This window comes from Panulirus ornatus, chromosome 38 (assembly GCF_036320965.1).
Source record: "Panulirus ornatus isolate Po-2019 chromosome 38, ASM3632096v1, whole genome shotgun sequence".
Classification (NCBI taxonomy): domain Eukaryota; kingdom Metazoa; phylum Arthropoda; class Malacostraca; order Decapoda; family Palinuridae; genus Panulirus; species Panulirus ornatus.
Window position 1 is genome coordinate 11,785,253 of NC_092261.1, and position 18,387 is coordinate 11,803,639.

The 18,387-nt window shown below is 39.9% G+C and overlaps 1 long non-coding RNA gene across 2 annotated transcripts in view; it reads left to right on the forward strand.

The window, feature by feature from the left end:
• Positions 1–18,387, forward strand: part of LOC139760906 (uncharacterized) — a 46,684-nt gene that overhangs the window by 22,402 nt on the left and 5,895 nt on the right. For both annotated transcript variants that reach the window (XR_011715426.1, XR_011715427.1), the window contains exon 4: positions 940–1,121. This is a non-coding gene — a long non-coding RNA (uncharacterized lncRNA). The remainder of the gene's footprint in view (positions 1–939; positions 1,122–18,387) is intronic.

Below are 18,387 nucleotides of genomic sequence, written 5' to 3' on the forward strand. Positions count from 1 at the left end.
ATCGAGTAAGTAATGTAAGGGTAAGAGAGATGTGTGGAAATAAAAAGAGCATGGTTGAGAGAGCAGAAGAGGGTGTTTTGAAAATGGTTTGGGCACATGGAGAGAATGAGTGAGGAAAGATTGACCAAGAGGTTATATGTATCGGAGGTGGAGGGAACGAGGAGAAGTGGGAGACCAAATTGGAGGTGGAAAGATGGAGTGAAAAAGATTTTGAGTGATCAGGGCCTGAACATGCAGGAGGGTGAAAGGCGGGCAAGGAATAGAGTGAATTGGATCGATGTGGTATACCGGGGTCGACATGCTGTCAATGGATTGAATCAGGGCATGTGAAGCATCTGGGGTAAACCATGGAAAGTTCTGTGGGGCCTGGATGTGGAAAGGGAGCTGTGGTTTTGGGCATTATTGCATAACAGCTAGAGACTGAGTGTGAACGAATGGGGCCTTTGTTGTCTTTTCCTAGCGCTACCTCGCACACATGAGGGGGGAGGGGGATGTTATTCCATGTGTGGCGAGGTGGCGATGGGAATGAATAAAGGCAGACAGTGTGAATTGTGTGCATGTGTATATATGTATGTGTCTGTGTGTGTATATGTATGTGTACATTGAGATGTATGGGTATGTATATTTGCGTGTGTGGACGTGTATATATATACATGTGTATGTGGGTGGGTTGGGCCATTTCTTTCATCTGTTTCCTTGCGCTACCTCGCAAATGCGGGAGACAGTGACAAAGCAAAATAATAAAATAATAATAAAACAGTTTATGTTTACACATTTGATGTGACAGGTTTTCTTAAACGATAAGCGAGCAATTCCTTGTTGACTTATACGGCATTCTCATGTAAAAAGCAGTTCTCAGCCATTTTTCTGATATATTTATACTGTACTCCCATTTACACCAAAATTATATATAATTATTTTTTTCATATTTCATTGCAGTTTCCTGTGTTAATGAGGGAGTGCCAACAACAGAGAAAGAAGGGCTACATCCACGTGCATCCATTCTCTAGCTGTCATGTGTAATGCACTGAAACCACAGGTACCTATCCACATCCAAGCCCTGCAGAGATCTACATGGTTTACCTCAGATGCTTCACATCTCCAGGTTCAGTCATTTGACAGTAAGTCAACTCCAGTATACCACATCGTTCCTATTCACTCTATTCCTTCTTTTGTTTGTTTTCCTAGCACTATCTTGCTGAAGCAGGGGATAGCGTTGCTGTTTCCTGTGGGACAGGGTAGGGCTAGAAATGGATGAAGGCAAGCAAGTACGAATATGTACATGTGTATATGTACATATGTTTGTATACATTGATATTTATATATGTGTGTGTATGGGCATTTATGTATATATATGTGTATATGAGTGGATAGGCCATTCTTCATCTGTTTCCTAGTGCTATCTCGCTGACACGGGAAACAGCGATCAAGAGATTGAGTGTGAATGAATGTGGCCTTTTTGTCTTTTCCTGGCGCTACCTTGCTGGAAGCGGGGCGGGGGGATGCTATTTAATGTGTGGCGGGGTGGCAACGGCAATGGATGAAGGCAGCAACTATGAATATGTGCATGTGTGTATATGTATGTGTCTGTGTATGTATATGTCCATGTATGGGCGTTTATGTATATATGTGTGTATGTGGGTGGTTGGGACATTCTTTATCTGTTTCCTTGTGCTACGTCGCTGATGCAGGAAACAGCAGGTAAGTATAATAATATACTCCTGTATGTTCAGGCCATGATTGCTCAAAATCTTTTTCACTTCATCCTTCCACCTCCAGTTTGGTCTCCCACTTCTTTTCGTTCCCTCCACCTCTGCACATGTATCCTCTTTGTCAATCTTTCCTCACTCATTTTCTCCAAGTGACCAAACCATTTCAGTACACCCGCTTCTACTCTCTCAACTACACTCTTTTTATTACTACACATCACTCTTACCCTCTCATTACCTACTTGATCAGACCACCTCACACCACATGTTGTCCACGTATTCCCTGTGTGTCGTAGAAGGTGACTAAAAGGCGAGGGATTGGGGGGTTGGAAATCCTCCCTTCTTGTTTTTAGTTTTCCCAAAGAAGGAACAGAGAAGGGGGGCCAAGTGAGGATATACCCTGAAAGGCTCAGTCCTCTGTTCTTAACGCTACCTCACTAACACGGGAAATGGCGAATAGTATAAAAGAAATATATATATATATATATATATATATATATATATATATATATATATATATATATATATTATATATTATATTTTTTTTTATTATTTATTATACTTTGTCGCTGTCTCCCGCGTTTGCGAGGTAGCGCAAGGAAACAGGCGAAAGAAATGGCCCAACCCCCCCATACACATGTATATACATACGTCCACACACGCAAATATACATACCTACACAGCTTTCCATGGTTTACCCCAGACGCTTCACATGCCCTGATTCAATCCACTGACAGCACGTCAACCCCGGTATACCACATCGCTCCAATTCACTCTATTCCTTGCCCTCCTTTCACCCTCCTGCATGTTCAGGCCCCGATCACACAAAATCTTTTTCACTCCATCTTTCCACCTCCAATTTGGTCTCCCTCTTCTCCTCGTTCCCTCCACCTCCGACACATATATCCTCTTGGTCAATCTTTCCTCACTCATTCTCTCCATGTGCCCAAACCACTTCAAAACACCCTCTTCTGCTCTCTCAACCACGCTCTTTTTATTTCCACACATCTCTCTTACCCTTACGTTACTCACTCGATCAAACCACCTCACACCACACATTGTCCTCAAACATCTCATTTCCAGCACATCCATCCTCCTGCGCACAACTCTATCCATAGCCCACGCCTCGCAACCATACAACATTGTTGGAACCACTATTCCTTCAAACATACCCATTTTTGCTTTCCGAGATAATGTTCTCGACTTCCACACATTCTTCAAGGCCCCCAGAATTTTCGCCCCCTCCCCCACCCTATGATCCACTTCCGCTTCCATGGTTCCATCCGCTGCCAGATCCACTCCCAGATATCTAAAACACTTCACTTCCTCCAGTTTTTCTCCATTCAAACTCACCTCCCAATTGACTTGACCCTCAACCCTACTGTACCTAATAACCTTGCTCTTATTCACATTTACTCTTAACTTTCTTCTTCCACACACTTTACCAAACTCAGTCACCAGCTTCTGCAGTTTCTCACATGAATCAGCCACCAGCGCTGTATCATCAGCGAACAACAACTGACTCACTTCCCAAGCTCTCTCATCCACAACAGACTTCATACTTGCCCCTCTTTCCAAAACTCTTGCATTTACCTCCCTAACAACCCCATCCATAAACAAATTAAACAACCATGGAGACATCACACAACCCTGCCACAAACCTACATTCACTGAGAACCAATCACTTTCCTCTCTTCCTACACGTACACATGCCTTACATCCTCGATAAAAACTTTTCACTGCTTCTAACAACTTTCCTCCCACACCATATATTCTTAATACCTTCCACAGAGCATCTCTATCAACTCTATCATATGCCTTCTCCAGATCCATAAATGCTACATACAGATCCATTTGCTTTTCTAAGTATTTCTCACATACATTCTTCAAAGCAAACACCTGATCCACACATCCTCTACCACTTCTGAAACCACACTGCTCTTCCCCAATCTGATGCTCTGTACATGCCTTCACCCTCTCAATCAATACCCTCCCATATAATTTACCAGGAATACTCAACAAACTTATACCTCTGTAATTTGAGCACTCACTCTTATCCCCTTTGCCTTTGTACAATGGCACTATGCACGCATTCCGCCAATCCTCAGGCACCTCACCATGAGTCATACATACATTAAATAACCTTACCAACCAGTCAACAATACAGTCATCCCCTTTTTTAATAAATTCCACTGCAATACCATCCAAACCTGCTGCCTTGCCGGCTTTCATCTTCCGCAAAGCTTTCACTACCTCTTCTCTGTTTACCAAATCATTTTCCCTAACCCTCTCACTTTGCACACCACCTCGACCAAAACACCCTATATCTGCCACTCTATCATCAAACACATTCAACAAACCTTCAAAATACTCACTCCATCTCCTTCTCACATCACCACTACTTGTTATCACCTCCCCATTTGCGCCCTTCACTGAAGTTCCCATTTGCTCCCTTGTCTTACGCACTTTATTTACCTCCTTCCAGAACATCTTTTTATTCTCCCTAAAATTTAATGATACTCTCTCACCCCAACTCTCATTTGCCCTTTTTTTCACCTCCTGCACCTTTCTCTTGACCTCCTGTCTCTTTCTTTTATACATCTCCCACTCAATTGCATTTTTTCCCTGCAAAAATCGTCCAAATGCCTCTCTCTTCTCTTTCACTAATACTCTTACTTCTTCATCCCACCACTCACTACCCTTTCTAATCAACCCACCTCCCACTCTTCTCATGCCACGAGCATCTTTTGCGCAATCCATCACTGATTCCCTAAATACATCCCATTCCTCCCCCACTCCCCTTACTTCCATTGTTCTCACCTTTTTCCATTCTGTACTCAGTCTCTCCTGGTACTTCCTCACACAGGTCTCCTTCCCAAGCTCACTTACTCTCACCACCCTCTTCACCCCAACATTCACTCTTCTTTTCTGAAAACCCATACAAATCTTCACCTTAGCCTCCACAAGATAATGATCAGACATCCCTCCAGTTGCACCTCTCAGCACATTAACATCCAAAAGTCTCTCTTTCGCACGCCTGTCAATTAACACGTAATCCAATAACGCTCTCTGGCCATCTCTCCTACTTACATAAGTATACTTATGTATATCTCGCTTTTTAAACCAGGTATTCCCAATCATCAGTCCTTTTTCAGCACATAAATCTACAAGCTCTTCACCATTTCCATTTACAACACTGAACACCCCATGTGTACCAATTATTCCCTCAACTGCCACATTACTCACCTTTACATTCAAATCACCCATCACTATAACCTGGTCTCGTGCATCAAAACCACTAACACACTCATTCAGCTGCTCCCAAAACACTTGCCTCTCATGATCTTTCTTCTCATGCCCAGGTGCATATGCACCAATAATCACCCACCTCTCTCCATCAATTTTCAGTTTTACCCATATTAATCGAGAATTTACTTTCTTACACTCTATCACATACTCCCACAACTCCTGTTTCAGGAGTATTGCTACTCCTTCCCTTGCTCTTGTCCTCTCACTAACCCCTGACTTTACTCCCCAGACATTCCCAAACCACTCTTCCCCTTTACCCTTGAGCTTCGTTTCACTCAGAGCCAAAACATCCAGGTTCCTTTCCTCAAACATACTACCTATCTCTCCTTTTTTCACATCTTGGTTACATCCACACACATTTAGGCACCCCACTCTGAGCCTTCGAGGAGGATGAGCACTCCCCGCATGACTCCTTCTTCTGTTTCCCATTTTAGAAAGTTAATACAAGGAGGGGAGGATTTCTGGCCCCCCGCTCCCGTCCCCTCTAGTCGCTTTCTACGACACGCGAGGAATACGTGGGAAGTATTCTTTCACCCCTACCCCCAGGGATAATATACATATATATATTTACATATACACATACACACACATACACATACATACGCACATATACACACACACACACATACATATATATACATATGAAAATGTAAGAAACAATTTAGAAGACTGAAACTTCTAGCTTGAAATGAATGAAAAAAATGAATGTCACATAATGGTTCAACCTCTGGCTATGGAAAAAAGGAAATGTATAATTTATTTACACAAACGTCAATAGCAGTTCTCATCAATTTAGGGATATATATAGTAACTGAACACAGCGCAATATATATATATATATATATATATATATATATATATATATATATATGGTTTTGGTGCATTACACATGACAGTTAGAGAATGAGGCCATTGCTTCATTTGTTCCCATGGTAAATGGCAAATAAGTTTGATCTATCTATCTTTCTTTTTGTATCTCTGACACCTGTTCCCACCTGGAAACAACCTTAATGGGATAGTCATGGCAATAGTGTCTCCATAACTAGTGAACTCCAGTAGAGCTTCTTAGCCTTTAGTGCCACACCCTTAACAGGCCACTGGCAGAAGGCAGCTAGCTCTAATGCAGTGTTTGCAGAGGCTCCTACTGACTACTACTACCTAATGTTCATATCTACTACCCTAACATAAAGCCCTTACCTGATACTATTGCCCCAGCCATCTTGCCAAAAGGTAGGGCTAGTGCATAGTGCTTGCTACAGAAAAGTCGAGAGTTATGAAGAATGAGCTGAAGTTATTGGCTTTGGAACTTATATTTCTTTAAAATAGATTCCTAAATTTAAGATTGCTGGGAGCCCAAAGTGGTTATGGAAAGACATGAAATAATATGATACCTTTAATATAAACTTTCATGCTTGTACACCATCAAATTTGCCACCATCTTCAACTTTCTCGGTAATATGTTTGAAACTAATTGAAATCTAATAGTCACAGTTATTTACACATCTTTGGAAATTGAAACACACATTTCAGATCCATATTTACTGTCTATGAAATGTGATTGCATGACGTGCATGCTATGCATTTAGTGAAATAACAACAACAGCTATTTACAGCAAATGAATCAGTTCCCTCCAACATGCTTTGTGCTCAGGATTCATATAACTGCATTTACTTTGATAATACAGAATCTTCTCACTTTACAATGAAATTTTAAAATTTTGCATTAAAAGATTCTCAAAACATCTGTTAATGACCCTAGCAATTGACATGACAGACTTTATATTTACAGTAAACATAAAAACAAAATATTTTGAAGCAAGTAATATGCATAGTGTACAGAGTATAGCATGCTTAAGAACGCTAAATCTCATACATTCCAGGAAAGCTGCATATATGAATATGCAATAATGTGTAATGTAAGACATCTATGATTTCACATGGTGAAATGTAGTTTTTACACTGAGGATGAAAGCCATAATTTTTCTTAATATATTGCTCTCAGTTATCATGGTTTATTAACTACAATATTAAATAATTTTCCTCCAGAATGTCAAGGGAAACATCTCTCCACAAAACAAAGTAACGTCACATTACCATATATCAATATATATATCTTTCTTTCATACTATTCGCCATTGCCTGCATTAGCGAGGTAGCATTAAGATCAGAGGACTGGGCCTTTGAGGGAATATCCTCAACTGGCCCCCTTCTCTGTTCCTTCTTTTGGAAAATAAAAAAAAAAAAAAGAGAGGGGAGGATTTCCCTCCCATTTTAGTCACCTTCTACACACAGGGAATACGTGGGAAGTATCCTTTCTCCCCTATCCCCAGGGATAATATATTTATTATTTTATTTCATTTTTTTTATTTTGCTTTGTCGCTGTCTCCCGCGTTAGCGAGGAAGCGCAAGGAAACAGACAAAAGAATGGCCCAACCCACCCACATACACATGTATATACATACACGTCCACACACAAAAATATACATACGTATACATCTCAATGTACACATATATATGCACACACAGACATATACATATATACACATGTTCATAATTCATAGTCTACCTTTATTTATTCCCATCGCCACCTCGCCACACATGAAATAACAACCCCCTCCCCCCTCATGTGTGCGAGGTAGTGCTAGGAAAAGACAACAAAGGCCCCATTCGTTCACACTCAGTCTCTAGCTGTCATGTAATAATGCACCGAAACCACAGCTCCCTTTCCCAATCCAGGCCCCACAGAACTTTCCATATATATATATATATATATATATATATATATATATATATATATATATATATATATATATATATATATATATATATATTATCCCTGGGGATGGGGGATTAAGAATACTTCCCACGTATTCCCTGCGTGTCGTAGAAGGCGACTAAAAGGGGAGGGAGCGGGGGGCTGGAAATCCTCCCCTCTCGTTTTTTTTTTTAATTTTCCAAAAGAAGGAACAGAGGGGGCCAGGTGAGGATATTCCAAAAAAGGCCCAGTCCTCTGTTCTTAACGCTACCTCGCTAATGCGGGAAATGGCGAATAGTTTAAAAGAAAAGATATATATATATATATATATATATATATATATATATATATATATATATATATATATATATATATATATATATTATCCCTGGGGATAGGGGAGAAAGAATATTTCCCACGTATTCCCTGCGTGTCGTAGAAGGCGACTAAAAGGGAAGGGAGCGGGGGGCTGGAAATCCTCCCCTCTCGTTTTTTTTAATTTTCCAAAAGAAGGGACAGAGAAGGGGGCCATTTGAGGACATTCCCTCAAAGGTCCAGTCCTTTGTTCTTAACGCAACCTCGCTAATGCGGGAAATGGCGAATAGTATGAAAGAAGAAGAATATATATATATCTCTGGGGATAGGGGATTAAGAATACTTCCCACGTATTCCCTGCGTGTCGTAGAAGGCGACTAAAAGGGGAGGGAGCGGGGGGCTGGAAATCCTCCCTTCTCGTTTTATTTTTTTTTTTTCCAAAAGAAGGAACAGAGGGGGCCAGGTGAGGATATTTCAAAAAAGGCCCAGTCCTCTGTTCTTAACGCTACATCGCTAACGCGGGAAATGGCGAATAGTTTGAAAGAAAAAGAAAGAAAATATATATATATTTATTATTATTTTTTTTATTATACTTTGTCGCTGTCTCCCGCGTTTGCGAGGTAGCGCAAGGAAACAGACGAAAGAAATGGTCCAACCCCCCCCATACACATGTATATACATACGTCCACACACGCAAATATACACACCTACACAGCTTTCCATGGTTTACCCCAGACGCTTCACATGCCTTGATTCAATCCACTGACAGCACGTCAACCCCGGTATACCACATCGTCCCAGTTCACTCTATTCCTTGCATGCCTTTCACCCTCCTGCATGTTCAGGCCGTGATCACTCAAAATCTTTTTCACTCCATCTTTCCACCTCCAATTTGGTCTCCCACTTCTCCTCGTTCCCTCCACCTCTGACACATATATCCTCTTTGTCAATCTTTCCTCACTCATTCTCTCCATGTGACCAAACCATTTCAAAACACCCTCCCCTGCTCTCTCAACCACACTCTTTTTATTACCGCACATCTCTCTTACCCTATTATTACTTACTCGATCAAACCACCTCACATCACATATTGTCCTCAAACATCTCATTTCCAGCACATCCACCCTCCTCCGCACAAGTCTATCTATAGCCCACACCTCGCAACCATATAACATTGTTGGAACCACTATTCCTTCAAACATACCCATTTTTGCTTTCCGAGATAATGTTCTTGACTTCCACACATTCCTTAACACTCCCAGAACATTCGCCCTCTCCCCCACCCTATGATTCACTTCCGCTTCCATGGTTCCATCCGCTGCCAAATCCTCTCCCAGATATCTAAAACACTTCACGTCCTGCAGTTTTTTTCCATTCAGACTTACCTCCCAATTGAGTTGTCCCTCAACCCTGCTGTACCTATAATGGCGAAGTTTAAAAGAAAAATATATATATATATATATATATATATATATATATATATATATATATATATATATATATATATATAAAGAGAGAGAGAGAGAGAGAGAGAGAGAGAGAGAGAGAGAGAGAGGCCCAGTGAGGATTTCCCTCAAAAGCTCAGTCCTCTGTTCTTGATGCTACCTCGCTAAAGCGGGAGATGGCGAATAGTATGAAAAAAAGATATATATATATATATATATATATATATATATATATATATATATATTAGAAGTTCAGGAACAGAGTGAATTGGATCGATGTGGTATACCGGGGTTGACGTGCTGTCAGTGGATTGAATCAGGGCATGTGAAGCGTCTGAGGTAAACCATGGAAAGCTGTGTAGGTATGTATATTTGCGTGTGTGGACGTGTATGTATATACATGTGTATGGGGGTGGGTTGGGCCATTTCTTTCGTCTGTTTCCTTGCGCTACCTCACAAATGCGGGAGACCGGCAAAAAAAAAAATATATATATATATATATATATATATATATATATATATATATATATATATATATATTTTTTTTTTTAATTTTCCAAAAGAATGAACAGAGAAGAGGGCCAGGTGAGGATATTTCCTCAAAGGCCCAGTCCTCTGTTCTTAACGCTACCTCGCTGTCGCGGGAAATGGCGGATAGTATGGAAAAAAAAAAAAAAAAAATATATATATATAGATATATATATATATATATATATATATATATATATATATATATATATATATTATCCCTGGGTATAGGGGAGAAAGAATACTTCCCACATATTCCCTGCATGTCATAGAAGGCGACTAAAAGGGGAGGGAGCGGGGGGGGTGGAAATCATCCCCCCCTTTTTTTTTTTTTTCTCAAAATAAGGAACAGAGAAGGGGGCCAGGTGAGGATATTCATTCAAAGGCCCAGTCCTCTGTTCTTAACGCTACCTCGCTAATGCGGGAAATATATATATATATATATATATATATATATATATATATATATCCGCTTCACATGCCTTGATTCAATCCACTGACAGCACGTCAACCCCGGTATACCACATCGCTCCAATTCACTCTATTCCTTGCCCTCCTTTCACCCTCCTGCATGTTCAGGCCCCGATCACACAAAATCTTTTTCACTCCATCTTTCCACCTCCAATTTGGTCTCCCTCTTCTCCTCGTTCCCTCCACCTCCGACACATATATCCTCTTGGTCAATCTTTCCTCACTCATTCTCTCCATGTGCCCAAACCACTTCAAAACACCCTCTTCTGCTCTCTCAACCACGCTCTTTTTATTTCCACACATCTCTCTTACCCTTACGTTACTCACTCGATCAAACCACCTCACACCACACATTGTCCTCAAACATCTCATTTCCAGCACATCCATCCTCCTGCGCACAACTCTATCCATAGCCCACGCCTCGCAACCATACAACATTGTTGGAACCACTGTTCCTTCAAACATACCCATTTTTGCTTTCTGAGATAATGTTCTCGACTTCCACACATTCTTCAAGGCTCCCAGAATTTTCGCCCCCTCCCCCACCCTATGATCCACTTCCGCTTCCATGGTTCCATCCGCTGCCAGATCCACTCCCAGATATCTAAAACACTTCACTTCCTCCAGTTTTTCTCCATTCAAACTCGCCTCCCAGTTGACTTGACCCTCAACCCTACTGTACCTAATAACCTTGCTCTTATTCACATTTACTCTTAACTTTCTTCTTCCACACACTTTACCAAACTCAGTCACCAGCTTCTGCAGTTTCTCACATGAATCAGCCACCAGCGCTGTATCATCAGCGAACAACAACTGACTCACTTCCCAAGCTCTCTCATCCCCAACAGACTTCATACTTGCCCCTCTATCCAAAACTCTTGCATTTACCTCCCTAACAACCCCATCCATAAACAAATTAAACAACCATGGAGACATCACACACCCCTGCCGCAAACCTACATTCACTGAGAACCAATCACTTTGCTCTCTTCCTACACGCACACATGCCTTACATCCTCGATAAAGACTTTTCACTGCTTCTAACAACTTTCCTCCCACACCAGATATTCTTAATACCTTCCACAGAGCATCTCTATCAACTCTATCATATGCCTTCTCCAGATCCATAAATGCTACATACAAATCCATTTGCTTTCTAAGTATTTCTCACATACATTCTTCAAAGCAAACACCTGATCCACACATCCTCTACCACTTCTGAAACCACACTGCTCTTCCCCAATCTGATGCTCTGTACATGCCTTCACCCTCTCAATCAATACCCTCCCATATAATTTACCAGGAATACTCAACAAACTTATACCTCTGTAATTTGAGCACTCACTCTTATCCCCTTTGCCTTTGTACAATGGCACTATGCACGCATTCCGCCAATCCTCAGGCACCTCACCATGAGTCATACATACATTAAATAACCTTACCAACCAGTCAACAATACAGTCACCCCCTTTTTTAATAAATTCCACTGCAATACCATCCAAACCTGCTGCCTTGCCGGCTTTCATCTTCCGCAAAGCTTTCACTACCTCTTCTACATATATATAACTACTAGGAAAATAAAACATGATAAGTTCCCAAATGCACTTTTGTGTAATGATCACATAGTCGGGAAATGTAAGAATGAGTGAAGACGTAAAACAGTTAGTTGATATATATGGAAGAGATGTAACTAAGACACCATTGGTAAACAAGCGTTAATAGATGGTGGTGTTCAGGTCTGGCATCATGCCTGTCCCAAAAATTTTATTACGTGGACAAGAAAGGGAACTGTTTACAAATTGTGCCTAAGACAAAGCTATCCTGTTTGTATAGACCTTTACTAATATTAATGTTACAATTCTTTGTGTATTTAATAATAGAAGGTTCAATGATATTGCCTTGGTAATAGAGTTACAGTTGATAATTGAATTGGCGTTACTCCAGTCAGGACAATGGTCATAATGTTTGACAAGATTAAACAAAGCATTTGATTCTTGTCCTGTTCTTAAACTATATTTATGTTGCCTAATTCTTAACATAAAGAGCCTTACCAGTCTGCCAGAAAATATTACAGTTATTGCAAGGTATTCTGTAAACAGCCAGCAGACTTTTCTGATGAATTATTGATTAAGATATTCTTTATAGCATTGTTATTGCTGACTAAGGCTACATTTACGATAAGGATTTAAGCAACTTGGGAAGTCATGAAAAATTATCACTAAAAGGGAGAACTAAAAGATTCTTGGTATCAAGGGAAGGTTTGGGTTTAACTCTATGATTTCGTTGCTAACTTAGGGAATTTATTGATGAAAGATCTTGGATACTTAAAATTGGATCTAGTAGAATATATCTTCTCAAACACATCATCAGTAAATTCCGGACTGCATATACATAATGCCCCAAGGAACATTGACTGGAATGATTATAATTTAACTTGTCATGTTGAGCTGAGTAATAATGAACGTATGAGCAAACATTGGTGGGTTTTCTGTATATGCTAAACTTAAACATGTTTCTATCCCTATCCCTATGATCCATGTAACAGTAAAGTTGATAGAAGGCACTAAATTGTTAAGTAAATGGAGGTATATTTGTAAATTTTCGTTTGATGGCCAAACACACAGAACATCATCTACATACCTAAACCAAATTGCCTTTGGGGGTAAGGTATCCCTAAGTAATTTTGGTATGGCAATGGGTAACCCTCTTTCACCAGTTAATGTTAAGTAATTTTTGCATGGTATTCTTTGCCAAGAATCAAATGCTTTTTTAATCATGTTAAAAATTATGACCTCTGTATTGACTGGAGTAATGCCAATGCAGTTACTGTAACTCCTTTACACGAAAAATATTAAATCTTCTGTTATTAAATACACAAAGAATTGTAACATCATTATTAATGAAGGTCTATACAAACTGGATAGCTTTGTCATAGGCAAAATTTGTAAACAGTTCCCTTGTCCACATTATTAAAATTTTGACAGACCTGAACAAGACCAACCTGAACACTACCATCCCGTAATGCTTGTTTACCAATGGTGTCATAGTTACTTCTCTTCCTTGTATATCAACAGACTGTTCTATGTCTTGCATCTCCCCTGACAATGTGATCATTACACGAAAGTGCACTTGGGATCTTGTTGCGATTCATTTTCCTAGTCATTTTATGCATATACTAGATGCTGTTTCCTGTGGGGTAGGGAAGTGCCAGGAATGGATGAAGGCAAGCAAGTATGAATATGTACATGTGTGTATATGTATATGTCTTTGTGTATTTGTTGAGATATAGATATGTATATATGCACATATACACACATATACATATCAGCATTATCCCTGGCGATAGGGGAGAAAGAATACTTCCCACATATTCCCTGCGTGTCATAGAAGGCGACTAAATGGGAAGGGAGCGGGGGGGCTGGAAATCCTTCTCTCTCGTTTTATTTTTTAAATTTTCCAAAACAAGGAACAGAGAAGGGGCCAGGTGAGGATATTCCTCAAAGGCCCAGTCTTCTGTTCTTAACGCTACCTCGCTAATGCGGGAAATGGCGAATAGTATGAAAGAACATATCAACATGTACATGGTCTTACCGAGGAACTGTGAAATGGAAAACCATTTTGAAGTCGGAGAGGAAATTCGGAGTGAAGAAAAGGTTGAGGGGAGACAGCAGGAGGTGTGTAGTGCGTGTGTGTGTGTGGAGAGAACAGAATAGAGGATGATAGAATGTTAGGAAGAAGGTACCGTTATGATAGGAAGTACCCTGTTAGTGCTTGCCTTACACATTTTTGCATGTTCAGAGCCTGAACACTTGAATTTTTATTCTGTTTTATTATATCTTTCCATCCCCCATTTGGTCTCCCCCTTCTTTTCCCAACCATCACTTTGTCAACTTTTCACTCGTTCCCATCATATGTCCAAACCATTTCAGTACACACACTTCAGCTTTGTCAATCACACTTCTTTCTACCACATCTCTCTCTTATCCTTTTATGCTTATTAGATCAAGTCACTTCATACTATATATTGTTCCCACACTTTTTATTTGCAACACATTTATCCTTCTCCACACATTCTTATCTATGTCCCATGCCTTGCATCCATAGAACAGTGTTGGGACTTCCAAACATATCCATTTTTGCCATCCTAGATAACGATCTCCACACAATTCCTAAATACTCCAAGAGCCTCTGTCCTCTCATCCACCCTGACTTATTTCTGCTATAACCACTCCCATGTATAAAAAACACTCCACTTCCTCCCAAAAATCCTCATATTGAAAACATACCCCAACTAACGTGTCATCTACCTGGCAACACCTATTAACCTTGCTATTGTTCCCATTTACTCTCAAATTCCTACAGGAATGAATGTGTATGTGTATGTGCATGTATGGGCATATATATATATATATATATATATATATATATATATATATATATATATATATATATATATATATATATATATATATATATATTTCTTTTACACTATTCACCATTTCCCGCGTTAGCAAGGTAGCGTTAAGAACAGAGAACTTGGCCTTTGAGGAATATCCTCACCTGGCCCCCTTCTCTGTTCCTTCTTTTGGAAAATGAAAAAAAAATAATGAGAGGGGAGGATTTCCAGCCCCCCGCTCCCTCCCCTTTTAGTCGCCTTCTACGACACGCAGGGAATACATGGGAAGTATTCCTTGCGTGTCGTAGAAGGCAACTAAAAGGGGAGGGAGTGGGGGGCTGGAAATCCTACCCCCTCTCTTGTTTCTTTAATTATCCAAAAGAGGGAACAGAGAAGGGGGCCAGGTGAGGATATTCCCTCAAAGGCCCAGTCCTCTGTTCTTAACGCTACCTCGCTAGCACGGGAAATGGCGAATAGTTTGAAAGAAAAGAAATATATATAAATGCTGTCAATGGATTGAACCAGGGCATGTGAAGCATCTGGGGTAAACCATGGAAAGTTCTGTGGGGCCTGGAAGTGGAAAGGGAGCTGTGGTTTCGGTGCATTATTACATGACAGCTAGAGACTGAGTGTGAACGAATGTGGCCTTTGTTGTCTTTCCTAGCGCTACCTCGCGCACATGAAGGGGGAGGGGGTTGTTATTTCATGTGTGGCAGGGTGGCGATGGGAATGAATAAAGGCAGACTATGAATTATGTACATGTGTATATATGTATATGTCTGTGTGTGTATATATATGTATGCGATGAGATGTATAGGTATGTATATTTGCGTGTGTGGATGTGTATGTATATACATGTGTGTGTGGGTGGGTTGGGCCATTCTTTCGTCTGTTTCCTTGCGCTACCTCGCTAACGCGGGAGATGCTGACAAACCAAATATAATAGATAATAAAACTAAATGTATATATTTTTTTTTTTTCATACATATACACCTTATCCCATGTTAGTGAGGTAGCGTTGAGAACAGAGGAGTGAGCCATAGAGGGTATATCCTCACTTGGCCCACCTCTCCGTTCCTTTTGGAAAATTATAAATCGGAGGGGAGGATTTCCAGCCCTCCGCTCCCTCCCCTTTTAGTCGCCTTCTACGACACGCAGGGAATACGTTTTAACAAGGTAGTTCCAGGAACAGATGAAGAAGGGTGTTATCCACACGTTCATTTTTCAGCTGTCATATGCGATGCACCAAAACCACAGGTCCACATCCATATTATATACATGCTGATAACCACAAGGAAAATGAAATGCAATAAGTTCCCAAGTACACTTTTGTGTAATGATTACACCATCAGGGGAGATACAGGAATGAGATAGAAGACATAGAACAGTCAGTTGATGTACAAGGAAGAGAAATAGCTGAGATGCCGTTGATAAGCAAGCATTGCTATCCCGTGTCAGCAGGATAGTGCTAGGAAACATAAAGGCCACATCCGCTCACATCCATACATGAGCCATCGTGTTATGCACCAAAACCACAGCTCCCTATCCATATCCAGGCCCTACAAACTTTTTTGACAGCATGTTGACCCCAGTGTAACACATCATTCCAGTCACTCTATTCCATGCATGCCTTTCACCCTTCTGCAGTATTCAAGCCCCAATCCTACAAAATCTTTTTCACTCCATCCTTCCATCTACAGTTTGGTGTTCTTCTGCTTCTGACACATATATCCTCTTTGTCAACCTTTCCTCACCCATTCTCTCCACATATCCGAACCATTTCAGTACACCCTCTTCTGCTCTTTCAACCACACTTTTCATATCCACACCTCTCCTTTACCCTTTCATTACTTACTTGATCAAACCACCTCACACCACGTATTGCCCTCAAACGTTTCATTTCCAGCGCATCCACCTTCTTCCGCACAACTTCACCTATAGCCCACACCTTGCAACCATATGACCCATTTTTGCTATCCAAGATAACATTCTCCACACATTCTTCCTCCACCCTATGACTCGCTCCAGTTTCCATAGTTCCATTTGCTGCCAAGTCCACTCCCAAGATATCTAAAACACTTAACTTCCTCCAATTTTTCTCCATTTAAACAAACCTGTCCCTCAACCCTGCTGAACCTAATAACCTTGCTTTAATTCTCATTTACTCTCAACTTTCTCCTTTCACACACACTTCCAACAAATTACTGATTTACAGAAACATACAAAGGTAAAATATATTAATGAGAAACCATTATACAAATTTTTATAGTATGTTGCTCAGCCAAATATCTATTTCTGAACAGCAGTTGTTCAAAGATACTGTACCAACTGTATACCAAGATCATATGCATTATCCTGGCTATTATCAGGTGGTCATTATAAAACAATGGCAATTTGTTAAGTCTGATTCCCATCTCTGAATTAAACTGCACCCTATTGAAAATCTGCCACATGCCTAAGCTTTGATCTGTTGCCCACCAAGCACTTTCTGAAGGTGACAATACAAAAACTATATATGTGAAATGAATCCAACATTAATGCAGAAATCTGGTAGGATTTGCAATGGCTACAAGTTCACACTACAGTTTGATAAAAACTGAAATCATCCCATTAATTATTTAATCTGAGTAATGATCAAAGCCATGCTAAGTGAAGAGCTAATGGATTATGTTGATCAAGTTTAGTAGATGCAGTTTATCAAATAATCAAGCTTAAGTAATCATACAACTGAAAATAGTAATTTGCCATACAAATGCTTAAAAATAAATGTACCTGAGCACAGTGACCATTAAGTAAACTGTTATCTGAAAGATCGCCAGGGCAATGGTTTGTGCACTACAGAAACTCAAATTTGTACATTATGCATAGTGTCAATACTATGTACATGAGTTGCCATCATTTCCTTATGATTTGCAATAAGTTTGTGTCCAAAATGGCTATTTCATTGACATGAGCAATTTCATTCACAAATATTTTGACACCAAAAAAATTAGAAATGAAATTCTAAGAAGTTTTTAGTTTATGTCTTTAAACCATTTGCATTATGGGTGGAATACCCAGGAAAGTACATTATTCAAGCTTGACACATTAGCATTAATACTACTTGACTATATTGTGTATTCAGTGTATCTTCATGCAATCCTTGCTTCATATGAAATTACAACAGGTCAAACCTGAACAGTGTGAGCTAATATTGAATAAATGATTGTAATTTGAGTAAAAATTAAGCCATAAGAATGTACCTCAAGGAAATATGGTAACAAATTGGAAAATGTACAATTAAAAGGTAAATAGTATGAAAATTTACTAAAAATGAATGAGACTAAGTATGAGAACACTTATGTACATAGTCTAACATATACTATCCCACAACTGCAAAATGCTGTCAGAGCCTAGTTAGAAAAAACTTTGTTCATGTAAATCATTTTTACTGAAGTGAGAGCATAAGAATGAAATTCT